This window comes from Melanerpes formicivorus, unplaced genomic scaffold, assembly GCF_026170545.1.
Source record: "Melanerpes formicivorus ecotype bairdi unplaced genomic scaffold, bMelFor1.0.p_v2 SCAF_32, whole genome shotgun sequence".
Taxonomy (NCBI): domain Eukaryota; kingdom Metazoa; phylum Chordata; class Aves; order Piciformes; family Picidae; genus Melanerpes; species Melanerpes formicivorus.
In genome coordinates, this window is record NW_027142384.1 from 2,421,793 (window position 1) to 2,445,448 (window position 23,656).

Consider the following 23,656-nt stretch of genomic DNA (forward strand, 5'->3'; position numbering starts at 1 on the left):
TCACCACAGACCTCATGACTAGACCATGGCACCAAGTGTCGCGTCCAGTCCTCTCTTGAGCACATTCAGGCATGGTGACTCCACCACCTCCCTGGGCAGCCCATTCCAATGGCTAATAAATCTCTCAGTGAAGAACTTTCTCCTCACCTCGAGCCTAAACTTTCCCTGGCGCAGCTTGAGACTGCGTCCTCTAAACACATACAGCATAATAAAAATAATGTTTTGTGCAAATTATCATTGTCCTTCAAACTCTTTTGGATTAAATAGATATAGATGTAGCTGTACAAGACTTAATTATAGATGGCTCAATTAGTCAAATAAAGAACAATCCTTCTAAAGTCTGAAAAGCAAATTTTGAGTCTTTGGTCATGATGGTGAGGGTTGGGTGGGGGTTTTTTAATTTTTAATTTTTATTGCTGCTTCTTTTCAGAGTTTTAGGTTTTATACCAAGAAGCCCTGCAGGATTAGTAGAAGTTGTATTTGTTGTTAGATTAACCTTACAAGTCTTCGCATTAAACTGTGAAGATTCCGTAATTCATGACTTTTAAAGTTTCAGCTCCAAAAGAATTGCTACGTTCCGCGCTCATCAAACAGAAATGATTTATGAGTCAAGATTTGGGAATTTCAAAACCTGTAATTGACTAACAATGACAAAGTAACACAAAACAGCACAGTGTCATGATACATGTATCATATAAAACGTGTAACAAACTAAACCATGACATATGGCACAATAATGTGATAAGAGTACACAATGCATAATGCAATGTGAGAAGACACATATATTCTGCTGCAGAATTTAGTATTTTTCTTTTGTTGCTTTGAATAGGTAATGCCATAATTCCTACACTGCAGGAAAGGAGAACCCCTCACATCTCTGTGGCAGAGAAAGTTTTTTTTGTTTCTTTGTGGGTTTGTTGTTTTTTGTTTTTTTTTTTTTAATAAGAGAAACCATTTGAGTCTACTTCTTACCTTGAAATGTAAGCCATTTGAGACTATAACAAATAATGTGTACAAGCTGATATATTTAAAAATATAAAAGGCACAGGAGTATTCCCCACTCATATAATTCCTTGTTTCCTAGGAATTTATGAGTTGTGAACACACAACTACTGATCTGACCCTTGCCAGCACAAGAATTTTCAGGAAATTTGTAAAAGAAACCTGCCAGAAACCTGAAACATGGTTAACCATTCAGAAGAAAACTCACTGCACAACTGCAGCAAAAAAAAACTGAAGAAAATAACTGGCAGCTGCTTATGGTGATATGGTTATATGTGATCAAACTAGCAATTTCAGGCAGTGAAGGCACTGTGATTTGCAGACTGTGTAATTCCTGGGAGTGAACTAGTGTAGAATATGCTGCCACAAAACATTTGGAAGTAATACTTCTATGGATTCAACTGCAGATGGCCGAATTTACTGATGAAGAAAGGACTGTGAGCTGTTCAAGCCACATACCATGTCTTTGTGAGGAAATCCCCATGTCACAACCGCAGATTGAGAAGCTATTCTGGGGGAGTATAGTGCAGTGATCACTGTTTTTTTTACATACCTGTTGAGGCATCCATTCCTCAGAATAAGGTATGAAGCTACACAGACCTTCTTCTTGATGTGGTACAGATATCTCTTATATTCCCAACCTCAGCCTGAAAATGGAAATCAAAGGCTCACAATCAGAACAGAAATAACTGCAGAATGTGAGGAAACTGTTAGGTATCCATGCACCAGTGGTTGTCATAGTCCTCTCAGCTGCTGCTTTGGTGCTGTTCCCAGAGGAAATCTATAAGACATCATCTTAAACTGCCATCTACATATTCTTAAAGCAGGGTATGCTTCTCCTGAAATCACTGAAGACAAAATATGTGCAAAGAGGTATGATTTCCTTTCTATCACCTTGGTACAGTGTGAAAAGAAGCAACAGCTTTAACAACTGAGCTTGCTTGACCAGAGGCTTGGGACTGACTGGGCAACTCTGTGAGCCTCATGGCCCACTGATGGACATCCATCCCTGGTGACACAGCAGGGAACAGGTATCAAAATGCTTAGTGGGGAGAAGCTATGGTCTGTATTTTGGAACTCTGATGTACAGTGAGGAGACAACATGATGTGTCTGGAGGGAGAGGTGAAAGACTAGTGTCTCCAGCACTCAAATCAGACTTGAAACTCGAGCAAAAATAACCCAGCCGAGGGCTTTTTATTTAGATCCTGAGCTCAGGGAGGAGGCAAAAGCAGAGGCCACCTGTTAAAAGGGCATTTTCTTCCCACGCTGCCTGGAGACACGTCTCCCTCACTAAGGGTGCCTTTCTCTGCCCCACCTCTTGGAGGGCAGGGGCCTCAGGGCGCCCCATATGCCCCTTGGGGGCATATAACTTCTTCCTCGTTCCCCACATCTCAGCCCCGAGCCCCTCAGCCCCTGTCCTTTCACACTTCCCCGTTCCCAACCTCGGGCGCGACCCCCCCTGCTCCCAGCCGGCGACGGTGCTCGCAGCCATCCCCGCCCAGCCCCTTCTCCTCCCCTCGCTCCTTAAACCCCGCGACAGTCACGGCCCGGCCCCTCTTCCCTCCTCGGCGCCCGGCCCAGGCCGGCTTCAGCGCCCGCCCGCCTCCAGGTCCCGCTGCCGCCCTGCCCGCCTCGCCGGCCGCTGCCCGTGGTGCGCGGTTCCTCTCCTTTTCCTCTCTCTCATCGTCCCTTCCTTCTCCCCATCTCCCCAACTCCACATTTTCTTCATTCTTTTGCATCTCCTTCTTTTGCATCTCCTCATTCTTTTGTATCCTTCCTTCCTTCCTTCCTTCCTTCCTTCCTTCCTTCCTTCCTTCCTTCCTTCCTTCCTTCCTTCCTTCCTTCCTTCCTTCCTTCCTTCCTTCCTTCCTTCCTTCCTTCCTTCCTTCCTTCCTTCCTTCCTTCCTTCCTTCCTTCCTTCCTTCCTTCCTTCCTTCCTTCCTTCCTTCCTTCCTTCCTTCCTTCCTTCCTTCCTTCCTTCCTTCCTTCCTTCCTTCCTTCCTTCCTCTCCTTCCTCTCCTTCCTCTCCTTCCCTCTCTCCTCCCTTCCTTCCCTCTCTCCTCCCTTCCTTCCCTCTCTCCTCCCTTCCTTCCTTCCTTCTTCCCTCTCCCCCTCCCTCCTCTCCTTCCCTCTCTCCTCCCTTCCTTCCCTCTCTCCTCCCTTCCTTCCTTCTCACCCTTCCTTTCTCCTTCCCTCCCTCTCTCCTCACTCCCTCTCTCCTTTCCTCACTCCCTCCTTCTCTACCTCCCTCCCTCCTCTTCCTCCCTCATTCCCTCCTTTCTCTCTCATTCGTCTCATTTCCTCTTCTTTTTCTCTTCATCCCTTCTTCTGTCTTTCCTATCCCTGGTTTTCCCGCCGGCCCGGGGGTGGGTGGTCAGAGGATGCTGAGTTTTGCCCACCCCCTCTCTGTCACCATCATACCCCTGTGAGCGGAGTTCTCGGAGAGGGGGTGTGCCTGGGTGTGTCCGTCTGTGTGCCGGTTTGTCTGTCTGTGTGCTCCTGCCCCTGCATGCCAGTCGCCACCTGACGTCCCTGCCGGGGCTGACAGCTCTGGAGAGCGCATCCCGGCTGCTGCTGAGTGCAGCTCAGGAGCCGGGCACCACTTACCACTTTGGGTAATGCTGGGTTTGTGCAGGTAAGAGGACATTTTGGGTTTACAAGCCTGACACCTGGGATGCTGTGACTCTGTACACAACCTTTTCTTTGCCCATTTATTTTCATTTTTCCCTTGCACCAGAAGGCAGCTTAAATTAAAAAGTTTTTTTAAAGTATGCAGCATGCAGGAACAGGATCTGTATTTTAAAAAGATAATCCCAAAGCAACTGTGATATATTATTTTTCATCTGGGTATGTTTATTTTCACTTTAGCCCACAAAGTTTTCAGCCCAGACTTATAGGTGATTCTGTCCTCTGAACCTGGGTCTGTCTCAGCTCTCGAGTTGTAATTAAAGGATACTAAGTGCAGGGGATAGATCAGAGACTGAGAATGGGTAATGCCCTCATTGAGGAAAGCCATTGAAAAAGTTCTGATCTTACAGGAGCCGTAGAGATGTCAAGATTACACTATAATTACTGACTTTAGAGTTGGTTCTCCAAATTATATATACCTTGGGATCTTGATGACCTAAAACCTTCTTGTATTTCATCTGTGTGACATTTCAGTGTTTGTCAGTACATGGGAATACTATGCTGTTAATAGGGTAAAGTTTGCTTCAGTTCACATTTATTATAAATATACTGTGCATCTCTTTCTAGCTATATCCTCTAAGTCTTGCTATAAGCTGCCTAATTCAGCAGTTCTTTCACTTCTGTATTTTTACATAGCCAGTGTTGTTTTTAAAAAAACCCCACAGTGTACTGACTTCTTCACAGCTGACACTTCACAGGCATTGGTATGCAGGCGGTGCTGTGCCTGTTTGCGTGTATTTTGATTAAGACCTTAAAATAACGTAGCCCATCTGCACAGTGTGGACACTAATGGAATCATTCTCAGGAAGACGCACCTGCAAAATCCATCTAGGTAACTGTGTGCTTGATTTCTTCCCAGGATTGCTCTAGATGTATGCCTGAATCTCCTCCTCCCCCCTCATCCCCCCCCCCCCCCCCCCCCCCCGCTTTTTTTTTTTCCCTTCAAATGCCTGTTTAGACATATGATTTGGGGGAGTTTGTTATAAATGCTGAAGAATAAATACTAATTGATAAAATGGTAGAGGCAGTTTCTGAGATAGGTTAGCCAAGTTTGATTGCAAGGTTTGATCTACTTCAAAAGCTCTGTGATATCTTTTCATTTTTAAATGTAAGCATTTAGTAGTTTTTAAGTGAAATTTCTGAGCTCTTTGTCCACAGTTGGGAAGTAACATCCAGTAAGACATACCAGGTATATGAAGATGTATGTTAGAATTTGCATCAGTTAAGTGTTTATGGAATTTCAGTACAAAAAACCGTCATGAGCATGTGTTGCAGATGCACTGTGTAGTTTCAGTGTTTTGTATTGCTGTGGATGTGCCGTTTTGGGATTCTTTCTGGTGAAATAGTCTCAGCAAAGACTCTGATTCAGAATGTAGCAGTGAGCAGCCTTCCAACTTTTGAATGTCATCTGGTTTTGTGTAGAATTATTCCAAATAACTTCCAGAAGGACAGTCCTCAACCCATTGAGAAAAGAAGGAGAGAATCCAGGTCTTCTGACTTGCAGAGCAGCATATGATAGTACTCACTCTCTTTAGATCAGTTTGAGGCCAAATCTTGATAGTTTTATCAGTGCTTCAATATTCGAGTGACTGCTTCCCAAATCTGAGTGAGACCAATGCCATGACTGAGGAGAGGCTTGGAATAGTGCATCTTACGGTTGACTTATTGTGGGGGAAGTATTGGTATGACTCATAAATATGACTCATAGTAACATGGTAGAAGAACAAGGTTCCCAATGGGGACTTAACAGAGGAAAAATTAGGTGGAAGAATCAGTTTGTTTCTGTGGTCTGTGGGAAGATTTTTCTGAGAGACCCAGACAATGTGTGGGTGAGTGTGTCTGTTGCACCTATGCATACACATAAGTATTTTCTTACTTCTGCTGACATTTCATAGAGTTTTAGGGCAAATAACTTTGTTATATACCAGAGCTAGCTTTTGAATCTGGAGGTTATGATACTGCAAATAATAGGAATAACAGAACATTTTTTTTTGCAGCATATGATAACTTTCTTGCTAAAATACCTTTCTGAGATTTGTTGGGTAATTATTTTGGCTTCAAAGGATATTTCAGTTTGTCATATGGCAACACCTTCTTCTAAAACCTGTTTTGATTAATCACTGCTGGATGTTTGGAATTCCTCCTTTAAAAAAAAACACATTCTTAAACTCTTCCTATTTCTTATAATGATGAGCAAAACCTTCAAGAAAAGAAAACCTGCACTATATCAGCATCTTGTCTGTACCACCACATCTGAATAGTACGGGTGATACTGGGCTCCTTCAGCTGTTCAGGCAATGGCAAATTCCCCAATCATTGTTAGATAAACCTTAATTATGTATTGCTTCCCATGACAGTAAACTATCCTCTTCCAGCCTTTCCAACTTTTGTTTTCCTGATGAGGAAGATATGGCAGAGCATTTCTACCTTTACAACCAGCTCTTTAGAGAGCATCCATTGCTGCAAGCCTTTCTTTTGCCAAATGAGTCTAAAGACTGCGTCCTTATTGAATACTAATCGCTTTGTATTAGGCATTGCCAACTGTTAAAAATGTGTTTTGGCACATGGGAGCACAAGGGTTGGGAATGAAGAAAGGAGGAGATAAAATCTACAGATATCCCTGAACTGTAACTAAGGAATTTGGAACATATATGTAAACTCTTATAGCAAATGTTAAAACAGGAAAAGAAAAGGAAAATTAATGTATTAGAAAATATCTGATCATGTTTGGACACAACCTCAGCCTGTTAATTTCCTTCATCACATATTTTATTTTACTTGATGTTTTTCTGATGGCTTTATCCAGTTGCTTCTGAAGGTTTTGTTGTTCCCTTCAGCAGAAGTTACATTGAGCTTCTGGAGTTGGCATGAGCAAAGGTTGTCTGTCCCAGTTCAATTATCAGAGGCAAGCAGTAGCATGTATTTTGAAAGGAGAGAAGCTTCTGCAAGGGTCTCTTCATATGCTTTTGGGAGACTTACACCTCTTAAGGCTCAAAATGGTCAGCTCAAGTCATGCTCAGAATTACATTCTCCATGGGAAGCAAGTATGAGGTTCTTGTGAGGTAGTGAATCACGACATTTATTTTATATTCTTCATTGCAAATTTTGTTAAAAAACTCTGCTAGGTTTTGTTTGTTTTGTTTATTTGATTTTTTTTTAGGGGAGAGAATGTGTTCATACTAATGGTATATAAACTACATCAAAGGTTGGTAAATTACAGGTTAAACTAAGGATTTTGTCATAACATTGGAGCTAAAAAGCCTACTGGACTGTCATCAGGCCCATGGACAGAGGAAGTTGCTCAGGCAGATGCGCTGCACAGCCTTTAGCAAGTTGCTGAATTGGTGCAGTCAGTGAAGGAGAGATAATGTTAGACAGTCTTAAATATGTTTTATTATTTCAAAGTGTTTTGGTTTCTTGTTAATTGAGTAGTATATACTCTAATGATTGGCAACATTTTCAGTATTTGCGTTGTAAAGAGGGACTCTCTGGATCCAATCTTTGGAAAGTATGGGATGACTTATCCTCTAACATGTTTCCCCCTTTCTGCTCCGGACCATGTCACTGGTGAAAAAATGTGGCCACAGCTGTTTTTTATGTGTGACCATAAGACACTGAGTACTAAAAATTTACCCTGCCACTGCTCTGAAGCTATGATGAATAAGGAAGCTGCAGAATGGAGCAGGCAGGCCTCTTTTTTTTTCTCATGTCCCAGACAAGTGCTTGTGTCTGTACTCCAGTTGTTCAGAAATGTGAACAAAAATGACATGGTCATCCATTCAGAGATGACAATGCAATGCTGAGAACCTTACAACCCTCATTTTTCAACTCAGGACTTGGCCTCTCCTTTGTATGAACTACTTTGCACTTGCTACTGCTGGCTGCCATGTGAGCTGTGACCAGCAGTTAAAATCCCCAGGCTGACATCCCCAGCAGTAGAGCTTGGCTGGGGATATGGCAGGGAATATGTAGTGATTCCTACTGGCAATGTCCAGTTCCAGTGGACTAGGCTGAAATATTTTAGCATGTGAATGTGATCTTCAAAACAGGATTGGCAGTTTTATGATGGAAAATGTGCTTATTTGTTCCTAGTATGAATATGAGGGTGGGAAGTGGCTTTTAGTGATGCTGAAATATTTAATCTACGAAGATCAGAGAGCTGGTGCTTCACCTAGCAAAAAAACCCAGCATGCACGCATTAGTATTGCCTTGGAAAAAGCTGTTTTGGGATTGGCAGTATGTGGGTAGATGGTGGGTAGATGACCTGCCAGGAACTTGTGGTAGAGATTTGGGATTTAATCCGGAGTGGGGAAAAAGAAACAACCCACCTCTATAATAAACACTATTGATATACAACAGATATGTTGCTTCCTCCTGGTGAGTGGAAAAATTAATTTCAAATCATGGATGATGCAAATAGTGAGATAGTTTTTGTTTCCTTATGCTGGTAGAAATGACCTGGAGCTGGTCCAGAGGAGGGCCACAAATGTGTTCAGAGGGCTGGAACACCTATCCTGCAAAGACAGGCTGAGAGAACTGGGATTATTAGCCTGGAGAAGAGAAGCTGCTGGAGAGACCTTATAGCAATATTTCAATATCTGAAGGGGACCTGCAAGAAAGTTAGGGAGGGACTGTTTAGAAGGGCTTGTAAGGATAGGATGAGGGATAATGGTTTTAAACTAGAGCAGGATAGATTTAGGTTGGACACAAGGAGGAAGTGAAATACTGGAACAGGTTGCCCAGAGAAATGTAGGAGGCCCCATCTCTGGAGACATTCAAACTTGAGGGAACCTGGAGCAACCTGATCTAGTTAAAGATGTCCCTGCTCACTCTGGGGGGGTTGTACAAGATGACCTTTGAGGGTCCCTTCCAACCTGATGTATTCTATGATTCTGTGATTCTAAAAAGACCTTTATTTTTTTGGAAAATGAAAGCAGGCTGGATTGTCATTCTTCATTATATTGAGGTTTTCAAGGCAAATACTTGATATCTTTCTGTGCAGTCACAAACAAAAGCCTGGTACTTCTCAAAGTATTTTGATTTTATAAGGCTTTTTCCTGTACAAAAAATATCAATACTCTTTAAGGCATCCCATTTCTTCCCCGGTAGAGAGGAAGATTTGTGATAAAGAGAGGGCAGGTGCCTGTGAGCCCTTTGAAACCCTTGTGCTATATACATAGTGCTGCAACCCATCCTAAAAGTCCATTGAAGAGTCACAAATCCCACACCAGGGTGGATGTAGCTGCAGAGGTGGCCCAAAAGTGCAAGTCTTGGAGCTGATCTGGTTGCATGTCACAAAGCTTTCTCCAAGCTGTTAGCCTTGGCAATTCATTAGGTATGGATGAAATTGAGTTATGGGTCATATTTTGCAAGTGCTGTCAGTCCTGATTATGCAGTTGCCTAAATTTCTTTTGTGCAGGGAGTGCTGCTATCACAGAGCTTATCTACTATGCAGTAGATGTAAGCTGTCTTTCCCCAGTTTATCAGAATTTATTTACTTTGCATTGATTCAGTTCCTTAGAAATTAATCTTTGATTCTTTGTAAAATAGAAGAATCCCTTGAGTTCGATTTAAGCAACTTCATTTGATTATTGTTATGTCCTGAATATTGATTCTTAGCTGATTTTAATAAGAGATGCCAAAACTGTCCATATTCCACATCACATCTGAGGGGAAGCTTAAACCATTGACCATTTCTGGACTCATGCTCTTTCATCTAAGTTTAGCCAACATTTTGTTATGGTTTGCCTATTTATTACCCAAGTACAGTGCTGTTTGCTTAACCATGTTGAATTATTTGCTGATTGGCAGCATCCAAGTATTTCATTCCAGAAAAATCAGATTTGTATTGATTGTCATATGAAGAATTATTCTGCATATCAATTGCAAATATTTTCTTTGAGCTGGAAAGTACAGAGCTGGAGACGCTGGGGAGATTTCTGTTGGCTCCACATTTAGTATAAAACTAATTACCACTTGTATGACAGAACTTCAGTAATTCCAATTTCATCAGCAGATAAGGGCTACAAATAATATGCATAGACTGTCTTGATTACCACTGCAGTTCTTAGAAATGAAACAGCTGGTACCCATTTCAAAACACTTCTTATACTGGTCATCCCTGCAACCTTTTATCTGTTTCAGTAGTGAGATGAAAATTTTTCCACAGTAAGTAAAATACCTAATGAAATTACAAGACAGGAATGCAAAAACCCTAATGCTGGCCCTGGGCAGCCTGATCTAGTTGGAGGTGTCCCTGCACACTGTAGGGGGTTGGACAAGATGGCCTTCGAGTGTCCCTTCCAACCTGATACAATCTGTGAATATGGGAAGGAAGGAAGGAAAGAAAGATGGGAGTAAGAGAGGAAGGAAGGAAGGAAGGAAGGAAGGAAGGAAGGAAGGAAGGAAGGAAGGAAGGAAGGAAGGGAGGAAGGGAGGAAGGGAGGAAGGGAGGAAGGGAGGAAGGGAGGAAGGGAGGAAGGAAGGAAGGGAGGAAGGAAGGAAGGAAGGAAGGAAGGAAGGAGATGGGTTGACAACCTTTGCTCAAGTCTTACTTTTCATAAACCACCTTGTGCTTGGTCTGTTCCAAAGCAATTTTCCCTGTCCTGCTTTGCTGTTTAATTATGGTACCACCTCTAGAGTATTTCTAAGAGTGGTTTTTATATTTTCTGGAGGGTTTTCTTAATTATACGGGTAAGTACTTTTATGATTGATTCCTGAAATAAAAGCAGTTTACAAGTGTGCTTATTTTAGCTTCTTTCTTTGCAATGCCTTGCGTTTATTACTGAGTGCATTCTCTGTTGTTTTGGTTTTTTTTTTCTCAAGTTATTTGGATATTTTCCAGTAGTTACCTTTTCTCCTTTTAATTCACTGTTTTGTATGTTTTATAGTTCCCTTCAACCATTTTTTTCCCTTTTCAGTAGATACCTTTATTGTTGTGTTTTCTTCCCTTAGTGTCCTTTTTACTTCCCTTTGCAGCTGTTCCCAGACTGTGGGCCATGACCCCAGTAAGACAGTGGCAGTTATGAGTGGGCAATAAAATCAAATTGCTAATTTTAGATGTGGCAACACAGGGAAGTCAAAGAAATGTTGCTTTACAGGACACCATTGGAGTTGTATATGAAAAGAGATCACCTTTTCTTCTGTTTCTGGACTATGACTGGTAACATCACACAGCAAATCAGATAAAGCACTCTTATGCAAGATTCCAATGGTGTAATAAACAATTTAGAACTATTTGTTCTTACTTCAGTTTCTCCTCAATTCCATGTCTGATTTTGCTCACCATCTCACTCCTATGGAGTACTTTTGAAGGTAGTAAGCCCTAAGGCAAGTTCTAGCCTGCCAAGGAAGCCACAGAGGGAGCTAACAGGTATGCTGATATTTGGGGAGTCTATTCCTCTACTTGGAATTACTGGTAGCTTTGTAGGTCTTCAGGATTCAAACTCACCAGAAATAAGCAGGAGTCATTCTGTGTTAAGTAGTGTCACTTTTTCCCTTAGCTTTATGCCTTTGTCCTTCTCTTCACTGACTAGAAGATTGATTATATCATGGGCTGAATTCCCTTAAATAACTGCCATCACACCTGGCGTGAATGGTCACAGCCCTAGTGCAGTGACTGTGTCACTATTTTGTGTGGCCAACATGCAGAGGCATCTCTTTCTCAACAGACTGGCACTACAGAAAAGTTTTGTATCGATTACAAAAAAATGGTTTAGGTGAGCAGAAGAGTCTGGAATAACTGTAGAAGTGTGGTGTGACAATTTTATCCCAGGTATCAGATTTAGGGTCTTTCAGGAGATATGCAATGTGACAGTGATGCCACCTAGCTAAGTGCTCCATCATGTACAGATGATATAGGAATTTTTCAACTATTGGATTGCACATTATCTTAAAAAAGGCTCTTCTTTCTCTCCTCCAGGACCCATGAAAGAGGAAGGTTTACATTGGCTTTGGGAAACCCTAATCTTGGGTTGATTTATTTGCCCCCTGTAATAAATTTAGAACAATACTGTCAGGAACTCTCTTGCATTGAAACCAGCCAGCAAAAATAATTACTGGAACATGGCGATGATTTTCTGTGAAACAGACACCTATGTAAGTGATAATTTCACTTATTCCTGTTATAAACGGGAAAATGTTTGTTCATTCTAATTTGCCATTAAGAAGCTCCACAGAGGGTGGATTTCTCCATTGTCAGTCCTATCGTGGCTGCAAAACGTGCCCTTTATCTATGAAATCTCTCAGTTAAATAACCATATTATGAACACTCTTGATCCATGCCTAGATGGGAGGATCCATGACACTGTGCGTACAGCTTTTCTGCCTCATTACCAACTCTTCATGTTTAGCTAACTTGTTTGCCTGATCGGATGATAAGTGCTAATCCCTTCTCTGTTCTGTGACATGATGCTGTATTGGATGGCAGTGAAGCTGATAGGAGAGGTTTTCTCCTTTAATACCCTCCCTAAGAATGAGGAAGTGTGAGGAGGCAATTAAGCCCTTTGAATCTTTTATGGCTCTGTACTCGCAGGATTTGGGAAATCCTGTCTATTAGATTGTAGACTCCTTCAGCACAAGGATCATGTCTGGTAAACAGGGCATCCTTTACTTCTGTCCCAGCAGAGAGACATGAGGCAGGAGAGCTTTCTTTTTGGTGCAAGATTTAGACTGTTGGATTGAGCTTAATTCTTGCTGTGACACAGTAACCTTATTCAAGCCAAATCCTGCAGTGTCCAAACCCCCTTTGTGAAAAACTGGCATTTGAAAGACCAGGTGACAGGTGAAAAGCCTGGTTATAAGCTTTTTCTAATCCCTTCAGGGTGTATTTCTCATTCAGTTTAAAAGAGAGACTTGCTGGGTGATACACCTGAATGGAAGACTTGAGGCATGATGAAGGAGTCAAGATCAGATGAAGCAGCATTTTATTTTAGGACTTTAAAAGGTTCACTCAGGATAGAGAAACCAGAAAGGCTACCTTTGCTAAATTATGGGTAACTTTTAAAGGTAGAGCCTGACTTTGAGCTGTTTCCCTGCCAAAATTCCCCAAGGTGCTGTAACAGGGACCATAATTGAAACAACATCTGATGTAAGGATACACACAGTTATGTTTCAGGAGATTTAGCAGACTAAGAGATTTTGGGAATGAATTTATCCAACCCACCTCGATTTGTTCTACCATATGCATGTGTTGTTTATTCATTGTCTAACTCCTCATTCTTTATGAAAAGTTCCATGTTGTTAGTTTTGCACATTGCTTAGGATTTGTGAGAACACCAAGAGCATCACTCAGACTCCTGAGCAATAGACAAATGACACTAGGTCTCACTACTCCCTGTTGTCACTTTCTGTTCAGAGATTACTCAAACATTGCTGTATACCCAACTGTACATTTAAGGTACAGATGCCCCTTTCTTCAGGTTCTTTTGTTGTATCACCTGAGTTTGGGGAAAAGCCTCTGATCTTGTTCACAGTGATGCTTTCTTAGACAGTAAAAATCAGTTCTTTGGGATATGTTTTAAATTGTATCCGGTCAGAATGGGAAATGGAGATAGGGAAATTAATGCAGTTCTTTCCTTCCATGAAGTCCAAGAAGGGCTGTCCCAACCAATAGCTATCTGTAGTGCTTTAAGATTTCAACACTGTGTTTGGTGTTACACAGCTTAAATGGAAAATGACTCCAAATTTATTAACGTTTCTACCATGGTGTCTTTATTTAGGGGCAGATTCTGTCATTCCAATAAAAAATTATTAAGTGCTTTAATCTGCTAAGAGGTACACTGAGATACCAGAGGATTGTCTGATCATTGATCTTTTTTGCAAGCTGTGCTAGAAAATCAGCAGAGCTAGCAGAGACTGTAGTCTTTTCTGAATCATATAATTTGAGGTGTAATATTTTAAAAATATACTTGTCTACATTGGATTTCACTGACAGGTTGAGTTCAGTAGGAACACTTGGAGTACTACAACTGCAGAACTTGAAATACATAACTTTTGAAATATTGTCAATCATTGTCAAAATTTGTACGTTTAAAATTGTGGCTTAAAGATTTTATTTTTTTTAATTAGGATAGTATAATTTATGAAAAACTCTTGCATTCAGCCTGTTTCTGCAGCAAATGTAGGTGAGCTGGAACATTTCTGGCAATGTCCTTTCCAGGCAATTGCCAGAAAGCAATCTGAATTAAATGAGTTATCTGCAAATACTAGTGTATTCCCCAGTACATGAATGCTGAAGCTGGGATCAGCACAGAGAGTAGTCTACCTGATTGCAGATGAAGGAGAAGATATTAAACAGAGCCTGTGTGTTTTCCTAGCACAGATGTTGCCCAAGCAATAATCACGGGAGGCACCACAGCAGGGATAGCCCTTCGTTACTATCTTTCTCTTCTGCTTTTGTGGTGGCTTGAGACTACTTTGGTCCCTGGGAGGGGTAGAGTAGATCCCAAGTTCTACCCACATCCTGCCCATCCCTGCCTGTTTACTTGCAGGGTTGTAGCCTGCAAGAAAGGCTTTCCTCTGCCACAGGACAGAGCTTAGAAATAAGGTAGGTCTTAATGTGGTTGAGAGCCACGTGGTGGGAAAACTACTTTTCCCTCATTTCATTCTTTACTAAGATGATAAATGGGATAATATAACCCAGCCCTAGATGAAATCTTTGCATTTTCCGTAGAAATGTTCTCCTTGTTGTGGGAGTCACACTATGGAGAGGCAATGTGTCTATTTATAACTTGTGGTTGAAAAGAAGTCTCTCATTAAGTAGAAGAGTCATCTTAGAGTAACTGTTGAATGGACTGAAGTGCTTTGGTAACATATTTATTTAGAAAGCTTGTGCTGTACAGAAAGGTGGATCAGTCTTAGCATCAGAGGCTGTGTGTCTTTATTCCTCCTTTGTGCTTGTGTAATTTCACTGGGGTTTGAGGTTTTTTATTTTTCTTTTGTCTTTTTTCTTTTTTCTTTTTTTTATGGCTTTGGTTTTTTGTTTTGTTTTGGTGGCTTTTTCTGTTAGTTTTTGTGGGTTTTCTCCCTCTATTTTCTTTTTGATTTACACTAATACATAGAGTTGTAGCTATACATCAGTATGGAGCCAGACTCTGAGATAACCACAGATTTACCACTACAACAACAACAACAGATTCCTGCTATTTGGAATCTGATGAAACTGAAATGTGTTAAGGCTGAACACTTATCCTGCACTTGCATGATCTTTCCAATAACTCATGTTCCTTTGAAGTCATTTCATTGTCCTGACTTTTCTGTTCTTGAATTGTTGCCAGTGAAACTGAGTCCTTCTGGGGTAATTCATAGGAGTCATAAAGCTGACACTCTTGTACATTGGAAGAAATCTTTTTTTTTACCCCTAGAATGTTATTAGGAACAAGATGATAACTTATGAATATTTTCCAGGTATCATAATGTTTTAATGGAATGTGGAATAACTTTGGTGATAACATCAGAGCAACACATGACAAAAGAACTTGCCTTTCTGTTACACTGAATTGCAGCTCTTTGTTCTAACTGAAGGTGGACATCAAAATTCTTAATGCTGAAGCCTCTATTACAGCTTTTGACATTGTTTTTCTTTTGTCTTTTAATACTTTTAACTTTGCAGAGACTTTTTCTATGAAGTATACAAACCTAAGGAAAACACTGATCACATGGCATTTTGTGGGCACAACTGAATGCTTTATAAAATGGACTAGCTTTTATAAACAAAGGGTCCTAAAGTAAATCTTTTAGAAGAAAGATCTTTTATTTTTATGGTGAAGTCTTCATAATTAGTGAAGTCATGGGCAAGTTAGACAAGATGTTGCATGGGAATAAGTGAATCAATACATCTAACTAAATGCAGTGGTGTGGAAAAGCAAGAAGCAGTCCATTGTCAGTGAGAAGAGACATAAAGCTTGTGAGAACAGATATGCTTTGCAATATGCTGTGACAAACATATCTCCACAGACTTTGGAAGCAGAAGGTCTGCATCAAGACTGAAGGCCTTCATTAGTCTTTTGTCTTTTGTACACCCTAGAGGGAAATAAAATTCTGTCTTCTCAAAGGGAGTACAAATGTGAAGTTTTAGTGTACTTCTTTCTGAAACTTGTGAGTCACAACTATTTTTCATGCTGACAGAAGCACCAGGAAGAAGTGTTAACCCACCACAGTCTTCCACTTGGTTGGTTGATTCAAATACAAAGAAACCAGCAGCAGTCTCATTTGGTCTCACACAGTTATTTTGGGCAGGCAAATACATTTCAATAGATGAATCCCAAACATGATGACTGCACTGTATGCTGCTTATCACATAGGGAAAACCATGCAATCGAAAGGCATGTTAATGTAAAATAAACCTAGTGACTCTTCAAAGCTTTCATATCCCAAGGAGCATTGAAGTTTTGTTCCTTTACAGCACTGAGTAGTAAGTAAAGGTAGCAAGACCAGAATTCTGATAAAGCAAATATTTCTCCAGATAAAAGAGTTTAGAGTTCTTTTCTCATCCCCTTTATAGTGTTTTGGATCTTATGCTAGTTACTGCTTTAAGTGTAATTCTCTTCACACGTCTGATTTGCTTGAGAGATGTAAGTGTTTGTGCTGGGATGGTGTTTCACTGGAACTGAAAGACACAGTTCAGCAGTTCAGATTTAAGCCTGATGATTTTAGGAGACAAAATTCCTTCTCTGAATTTGGGAGTCACCCCAGCAACTCACATGCCATGCATGCAAAGTGGAAGTGCAAGCTGAATGGAGAGCAGGATTGCATCAAAAGGCCAGAAAGTTAGATATGTAAACAATGTCTGAAAACTGTACTTAAGTAGCCTTAAAAATGGTTTTGTAGTAATAATACAGTGAATGCAGTTGCTATAGCTACCATCAGGGTTTCATGGAGAACTTCTTGAGGTACTTCCTGTTTACTGTACACAAATGCATAGTTTTTCTAAGTCTGAGGATTCAGCATCATATTGTGTTTGGATTCTCTCCTAAAACATTTAAGCTGCTGCTGGTAAGCAGCAGCAGTGTTCTAAGTTTCTGGAGAGAGCAGAAAACGATAAGAAGTTGATCTTGAGAATTCTTTTTTACTCTTTATTGCACAAAGGAAACATTGGTAATGTAACTCAGCTAGAACATTATTTTATTTCTTAGTTGTTTGTCAGTTTTGAGTTCTTTTTAGGCCAAGGACTAGCTAATAACATTGTGGGTTTTCATCCTTACCTTAGCAGGGAAAAAAATTCAAATCTGTAAATTATTAATCACTAGCATAGCAACTCGTTCTGGGCCCTAGAAGCCAGAGAAGGATTTCAGATTAAAATATGACACTGCAAACAGAAGATAAATGCTTTCATTCTAGAGATAAGTGCATGAAGCAGTGGTAACTGAGCACTTGAACAACCTTCTAGTTCTGATGTGGGAATATTCTGTCTCATAAATCAATAGTGATGGCTCTCTAGTGCAGGAAAAGTACTGCAAGTTTTGTACAAAATGTAGTTGAGATGCTGGTATTATTAAGAATAATTTTGGACTCATGTTGGCCAGCAGGCCAGACTGTACATAATTGTCCCTTTCATCTGTGAGAATCTATAAATAAGAGTTGTTCCCTGAATACATCCACATGAATATGGACGATTTTAGTATGTTATATTAGGTCTTATATGTAACCATAGAAAACAAGAGTTGCAACACTTCTTGTTTGCTTATTTTTCCTAACAAAGTATAGACTGTTGGTATTGTTAACAGAGAAAAAGCAACAAAACAATTATTATCCCATCATAGAATCATAGCATCCACTGGTTAGAAGGGACCTCTAGAGGTCATCTAGTCCAATCCCCCTTCATTAAGCAGGGACAGCCCTGACTAGATCAGGTTCCTCAGAGCCTCTTCAAGCCTGACTTTGAAGATCTCCAGGGATGGAGCCTTCACCACCTCCCTGGGTAACCTGTCATTGGTGGTTTTTTGTTTGGCTGGTTTCTTTCTTTGTTTGTGTTTGGCTTCTTGTTGTTGTTATTATTGTCTTGTTTTGTTCTTTAATTGACAACAGGTAGCATTGGCACTACGTCTCTTCAGAGGACGTCCGTGTTTGAAACATTTGCTTATCTGTATATGGTATAAATTTGTGTGTGTCTCTGCCCATCATGGCAATATATTAGTATTTTGTTGTTTTCTGTGGCATTAAAAACCAAAGATAAGTACCTGCTTGCTGCTTAATGGGGCAGGAAATCTTGTGACAGAAAAAATGTAGAAAAAGCCAAGGTATTCAGTGTCTTTTTTTATAATCTTTGTTTTACTGGTGAAGACTGTTTTTGGGCCTCCAGGTTCCTGAGCCTACTTGCAGAGTCAGTGAATGCAGAGCATTAACTGAATCAGGGCTGACTTCATCCAGTGCAGTTTGTGGACACAGAAGTGCACACTGGAGTTTAACCCTTCAGTCAGTCCAGGGTTCCATGAATGCCCCATAGTTTTGCTTCCCATATGTATTATGATTAACACAGAAATTACTAAATCCTGCACGGGACGTTACTAGGCTCTTTCTTGGTTAGCTAGCATAAAAGCTTTTCCTAACACCATTTTGGGCCTTCTACCCAAACATGCTTTTGTAAGTTAAGTTTGTTATTTAGGAAGGGATATCTGTTTAGCAATCCAGATCTGACTCTTCTGTTCCTCATTAAACAACAACTTTATACTCAAGTCTTTTCGCCCTCTGCTTCTGAACTTGCTAAAGTTTCCTGTTATTACCATTACCATCTGTTAGCCGTTGCTGCTTTTGGCTGACTTTCTTATGTCACCTTGACCAGATAGACATTTGTTGAAATATCAATATCTAAATCTAGACTCCTCTTATTGTGCCTGGGGAAAATAAGCATTTCTTTTGAGCAGTTCATTTATTTTACTCAGGCTCCTTATAATGAGATAAAATCAATCTGACTATGGATTTTTTTTTCTCCATGAACTTTAAAGGGGACCCATCCTGAGGACCTCAAATATGAAACTACATACAATGTTAGTTAAACAGCTACAGTCAAATCTTAAATGAGACAAATCCCAAGCAAAGTTCTGCAATGCCTTAGGAAATAGTCTAATTTGAGATAGTATCTTAAATTCATATATAAAATCCAGAAAAGCAGAGATTTAATTTGATTTAAATTAAATCAAATTAATTCTGCTAAGTGGGTATCTCTTCCATTTCTACATTTTTTCTATGCTCTTTCTCCTCCAACAAAGTGTCCAGTTTTGCGTTTGTTCTTATTTTCCTGGTAACTAGTGTATGACCTTCTATCTGATTCTAGCTCTCCAATTTTCAGTTGTTTCTGTTTTCAAGAAAATACTGCTTATGTGATGTCATCACACAGCACTCATCATCTACCTGAGCAAAGCACATGGATACAGAATCATGAAAGACTGTACTTAAAGATCAATACCCTGTTTCTAAGATAACAAATCAGTCTTCCAGGCTGTTGCCAGTTTTGGAAGTAATGGGAATATTGAAACATTTTGAGTCCTTATCCGTTTGACAATACCCTCCCACCCACTATTAAGAAAAAAAATGGGCATCTACTAATTCCTGGCCAAGCTGTCAGGCTGTGGCTTGGGCAGCAGCACTCTGCACCAGGTTAGGAACTGGCTGGAGGGCCAAGCCCAGAGTGTGGTGGTGAATGGTGTCACATCCAGCTAGCAGGCAGTCACTAGTGGTGTTCCCCAGGGATCGGTGCTGGGCCCCATCCTGTTCAATATCTTTACTGATGATCTGGATGAGAGCATGGAGTCCATCATCAGTAAATCTGCAGATGACACCATACTGAGGGCTGGTGTTGATCTATTAGAGGGTGGGAAGAGCTCTGCAGAGGGACCTTCAGAGACTGGACAGATGGGCTGAGTCCAACGGCATGAGATTTAACACATCTAAGTGCTGGGTTGGGTTCTACACATTGGCCACAACAACCCCATGCAGTGCTACAGGCTGGGGTCAGAGTGGCTGGAGAGCGACCAGGCAGAAAGGGACCTGGGGGTACTGGTTGATAGTAGGCTGAACATGAGCCAGCAGTGTGCCCAGGCAGCCAAGAAGTCCAATGGCATCTTGCCCTGCATCAAGAATAGTGTGGCCAGCAGGAGCAGGGAAGTCCTTCTGCCCCTGTACTCAGCACTGGTTAGGCCACACCTTGAGTACTGTGACATTAGAAGGCCATGAACTTGTTGGAACATGTGGAGGAGAAAATTCACCCATATAGTGCAAGATGGAGGCATTGATGCTTCTGTATTTGGGAAATTTTTTGTCATCTGGACAATTCAGCAGAAGTGGTAGAGACGTGGTAGGTGAGTGCCTGTTGCATTTCAAATTAGCATATGCTAGTTAATAACACCGAGGGTGACAGACAATTGGTATGAACTCATTTCTGGAGCTTGTGGGGATTTTGTCAATCCTTATCTGGGCCATTATCATAAGGCATAGGACAAGGAATATAAAAGAAGTTCTTCCTTGCATGAGCCCCAGTAGGAGTTCTGGGAAATGCAGTCACCGAGCTCTTCTTTGTTAGGAAGTATGTTGCCTATTTTCTGAATAGATTTAGTCTGTTATCCCATCCTAACTCCTTGCTCCAGCTCTGCTAGCTGACTATATAAAGCCATGACATATGGGTCTTTTTACTGAAATAATCCTCTACTGTACTAAAAAAGAAAATACTAGGTTTCATTCCAAGAGCTGGAAGAACTTCCATGAGGATATAAAAAGCAGGAAATGGGCCCTGTAGAAGTAGAACACTCTCATATTGGATAGCCTCAAGGAGCTCAATGTTACAGACTTCTTCCTAATACTTGATGTGAACTGGAACAGCTCCGCTTCTGCTTGAGAGGAAATGGGATTTGTGGGACTTTCTCTGTACAAGTTATAGGGCTTAGGCCAAAGGACTGGTTATCTGTGATCCTGTAACAAATCAACATGCTCTGCACATGGCAGTAAGGACAGTCTGAGCACGTAGGACTGGGTAAAAACCTTAGGATTTTCCACTCCACAGCAAATTATTTCAACAGTTTGAGCTGTTTACTTCCTCTGTGGACATTCTTTTAATCTTTGTCTTCCTTATGTTACTTCTCATTATTGTGGACATCCTGTAGCAGGCAGTGTCTCTTAATTTAAATGTGTGAATTGAGCTCTTTTTCTGAAGACCAATGAAAAATGTTATCTAAATATACAGTGTGGCTTTTATTACAAGCAGGTGGTGGACTTTCCACTTCTAGGACATGTAAGCTCCAAACTCTGCTTCAGTGACAACATGAGAGACATTTCAGAGTTAAGTTTAAAAGAAGTAAGCAGTGAAGTATGGACAAAGATTTCTAACTTAGAGTGCAAGAGTCATTACTTGGATGACTGAGATCTGCAACTGCTGTTGAGTCATGTAGTTTGAAGTATGTGTTCCCCCCAGTAAGTACATCATCATTCATAAAATTATTATAGATCTAATAATGTCATTGTTTTAATATCTACAGAATTGATTTAATATCTACAGGATTGATTTACATTTGTGCCAAAAACTGACTGCAGAGGCATGATATGTGCTGAAGTGCTGTGTAAATAACTTGCAATCTACATGATTCAAATTATACATTTAGGGATATTTTGGGGGTAGAAGCTCTGAAACAAGATTATGACAAGTTAACTGTCCTCTGACTGTCCTGTTCTATTCCTAATTCCCTGGTCCACAGTGCTTTCTGAAGAGAATTAAGTAAAAATTACGGGGAAAATCTTGACTTAAAAGATCACAATGAGAGACTGCTTTACTATAAAGAAAACTGGATTCTGGAACTGTTGAGCCAATGCTTGAATCTCAAGTTCAAAATACTGTTCCTGGTTTTGCCAGTTAGAAAATAGACCCGGGGCAAGCAAGAATTAGTATGAGCACTACAGGTACTGGTGTCTGGTTCTTATGAAAACTCAGCATTCTAGGTATTGTTTTCCCATGTCAGATGGGCAAAGCTTTCCCTTACCAGCTCTTTCTTCTAATCCCTTGGACCCCACATACACCCTGAGACACTTCCTGTGAATCTTTTCCTTGACAATTATTTCAGTCAGGTTAAGTAAGTTGCTTGCAGAATATTGTTTTATACAGAGCTGGTGTTCAAGATGCAGAATGTATTTTGCAATTCAAACTCCTTGTTAGCTGAAGTGAGACAGGGTTACCACTCCATTGGTCAAAAAATTCATGTTCATATAGTGCAGTATGGAAGAACTGCTGGGTGTAATTTTCTTAAACATCCCTTCAGAATGTGCTTTTTCCACTCTAGGCAAGGAATGTATCTTGCAGTTTACATCAGGAGACCAAGAGACAATTGCACTCCATGGAATGGCCTTAATACTGGCTTTAGCCATTTGGACAGATCTACAGAGTCTGAAACATCACTTTATGGTGTATGTTCTCCTAGGCACAGCACTGCAGAACAGTGTGCAGCTCTGTCTTGTCCCACCATAGACACAGCACATGACTGGTCCCACCATAGGAATGCAGCTGCTTTATAGGAGAGGTAACAAAATGAACTGAAGAATGGTGTGGTGGATTTGGTGGTTATCTAGCCACAGATCATACAATTTTGGAGACTCTGCATAGAGACTTTTACCAAATGTTAGTTTGGGGTTTTCTTAGCCAATAAGTAGAAGGATTACTGTGCTTGATAGACAAGATGGCAATCTAAATATGGAGGTATCTTCTTTGGACGTTGAAAAGTTATACTTGGGGGTATTGCATCAAGGTTTTAGCCTGTAGACACTGTGTGGCTGCAGCAGGCAAAAATACATTGCAGAGTCCTCATCTAGCACTTAGGGCATTTTAGAATTGCAGCGATTTGGCAAGCAATCAGTAAGAGCTTGTTTTAAAGTGTCTGTGGTAGATGCATTTACAAAGGAGTCACTTTGAGGGATGCGTGATCCAAGCATAGGTTAAAGAGTCAGAGGTGGCTGAATTCTAATTCTGACCTCCTCTTAGTTTGCTTGCACATACACATGCAATACCACAGGGGTTACATGAATGTTTTTAAGGCTGCAAAGTGGAGCACAGATAATTTAGGAAATATCCATGCTGAGTGAATCCAGTCCCCCCTTGAGTACGCTTTATGGCCCTTTAAGGCTCTTAGTTATGTTCCACTGTATGGCATTTTTCCTCATTCAATTCCTGTCCTGTCCTGTCTCCCAGACAGATACCTGTCACATAGCAAACCACTATTTATTATATGTTCCTTTGTAATTTTTTGGCATGGACTTTATTTCTTGCACAATTGAACGCATTTCCAATTGCAGCAATATTGATCTTTGATGGACCCTATTGGCTCCAGCATCAAGTACTTCAGTGCAGTAGTGGAGTTCAGCTAAGGCAAAACAATTGATGAGTTTGAATGGTCTACTGCTCTTTCCCACCACCCTATTTCATCTCCTGTGAAGTTGACAGATCTCTTTGGCTAGCCTTCATGCTAACTGTCTCTCTGCGTCTGATCATTTTTTTAGGGATTGGGGCAGAAGTTGCTCTTGAGATGTGATATTGCAAAAGAAGGGAAGAAATGCCTCAGCCCCTGCAGCCTTGCTGGCAATTAGAGCTGACACTGGAGAGCAGTTTACTGGCAGGGTGCATGAGCATCCCCATCCAATATACTGTGGAGCTGCTGTCAATCTCCTCCTTGATTTCAGCAGACTTTGGATCAGTTGTAGTTGAACAAAGTAGCTCAAGAACAACCCTGATGTCAGCAGAGAATTGTCTGCTCTATTATTCACATGGGTTTTGAAATAATGCCTGCTGAAATCAATGGCCCTCTTTTCATTAACTACAATTGGCTTTGGATCAGGCCTGGGAAGATGCATATCTTCCAGAAATGCCATCGGATGATTTCTTTAAAAAGCATTGAACAAAGATATACGACTGCATAGGTTGATCAGGGGGGAGAAAGTCCCATCTCTCTTTTATATGGTTGTCTTCCTGCTCATATCAGCAATAATTTAGATAAT

General features: G+C 40.8%; 1 protein-coding gene across 5 annotated transcripts in view; it reads left to right on the forward strand.

Annotated features, from left to right (window-relative positions):
• The first annotated feature begins 2,585 nt into the window (after positions 1–2,585).
• The window catches only part of COL22A1 (collagen type XXII alpha 1 chain), a 224,597-nt gene continuing 203,526 nt past the window's right edge, over positions 2,586–23,656 (forward strand). For 3 of the 5 annotated variants that reach the window (XM_068155477.1, XM_068155480.1, XM_068155481.1), the window contains exon 1: positions 3,587–3,638. The gene's annotated coding sequence lies outside the window, so the exon portion shown is untranslated. Of the gene's footprint in view, positions 2,655–3,586; positions 3,639–11,708; positions 11,789–23,656 lie in introns of those variants that run through there. The other 2 variants (XM_068155479.1, XM_068155478.1) reach the window with 2 other exon arrangements.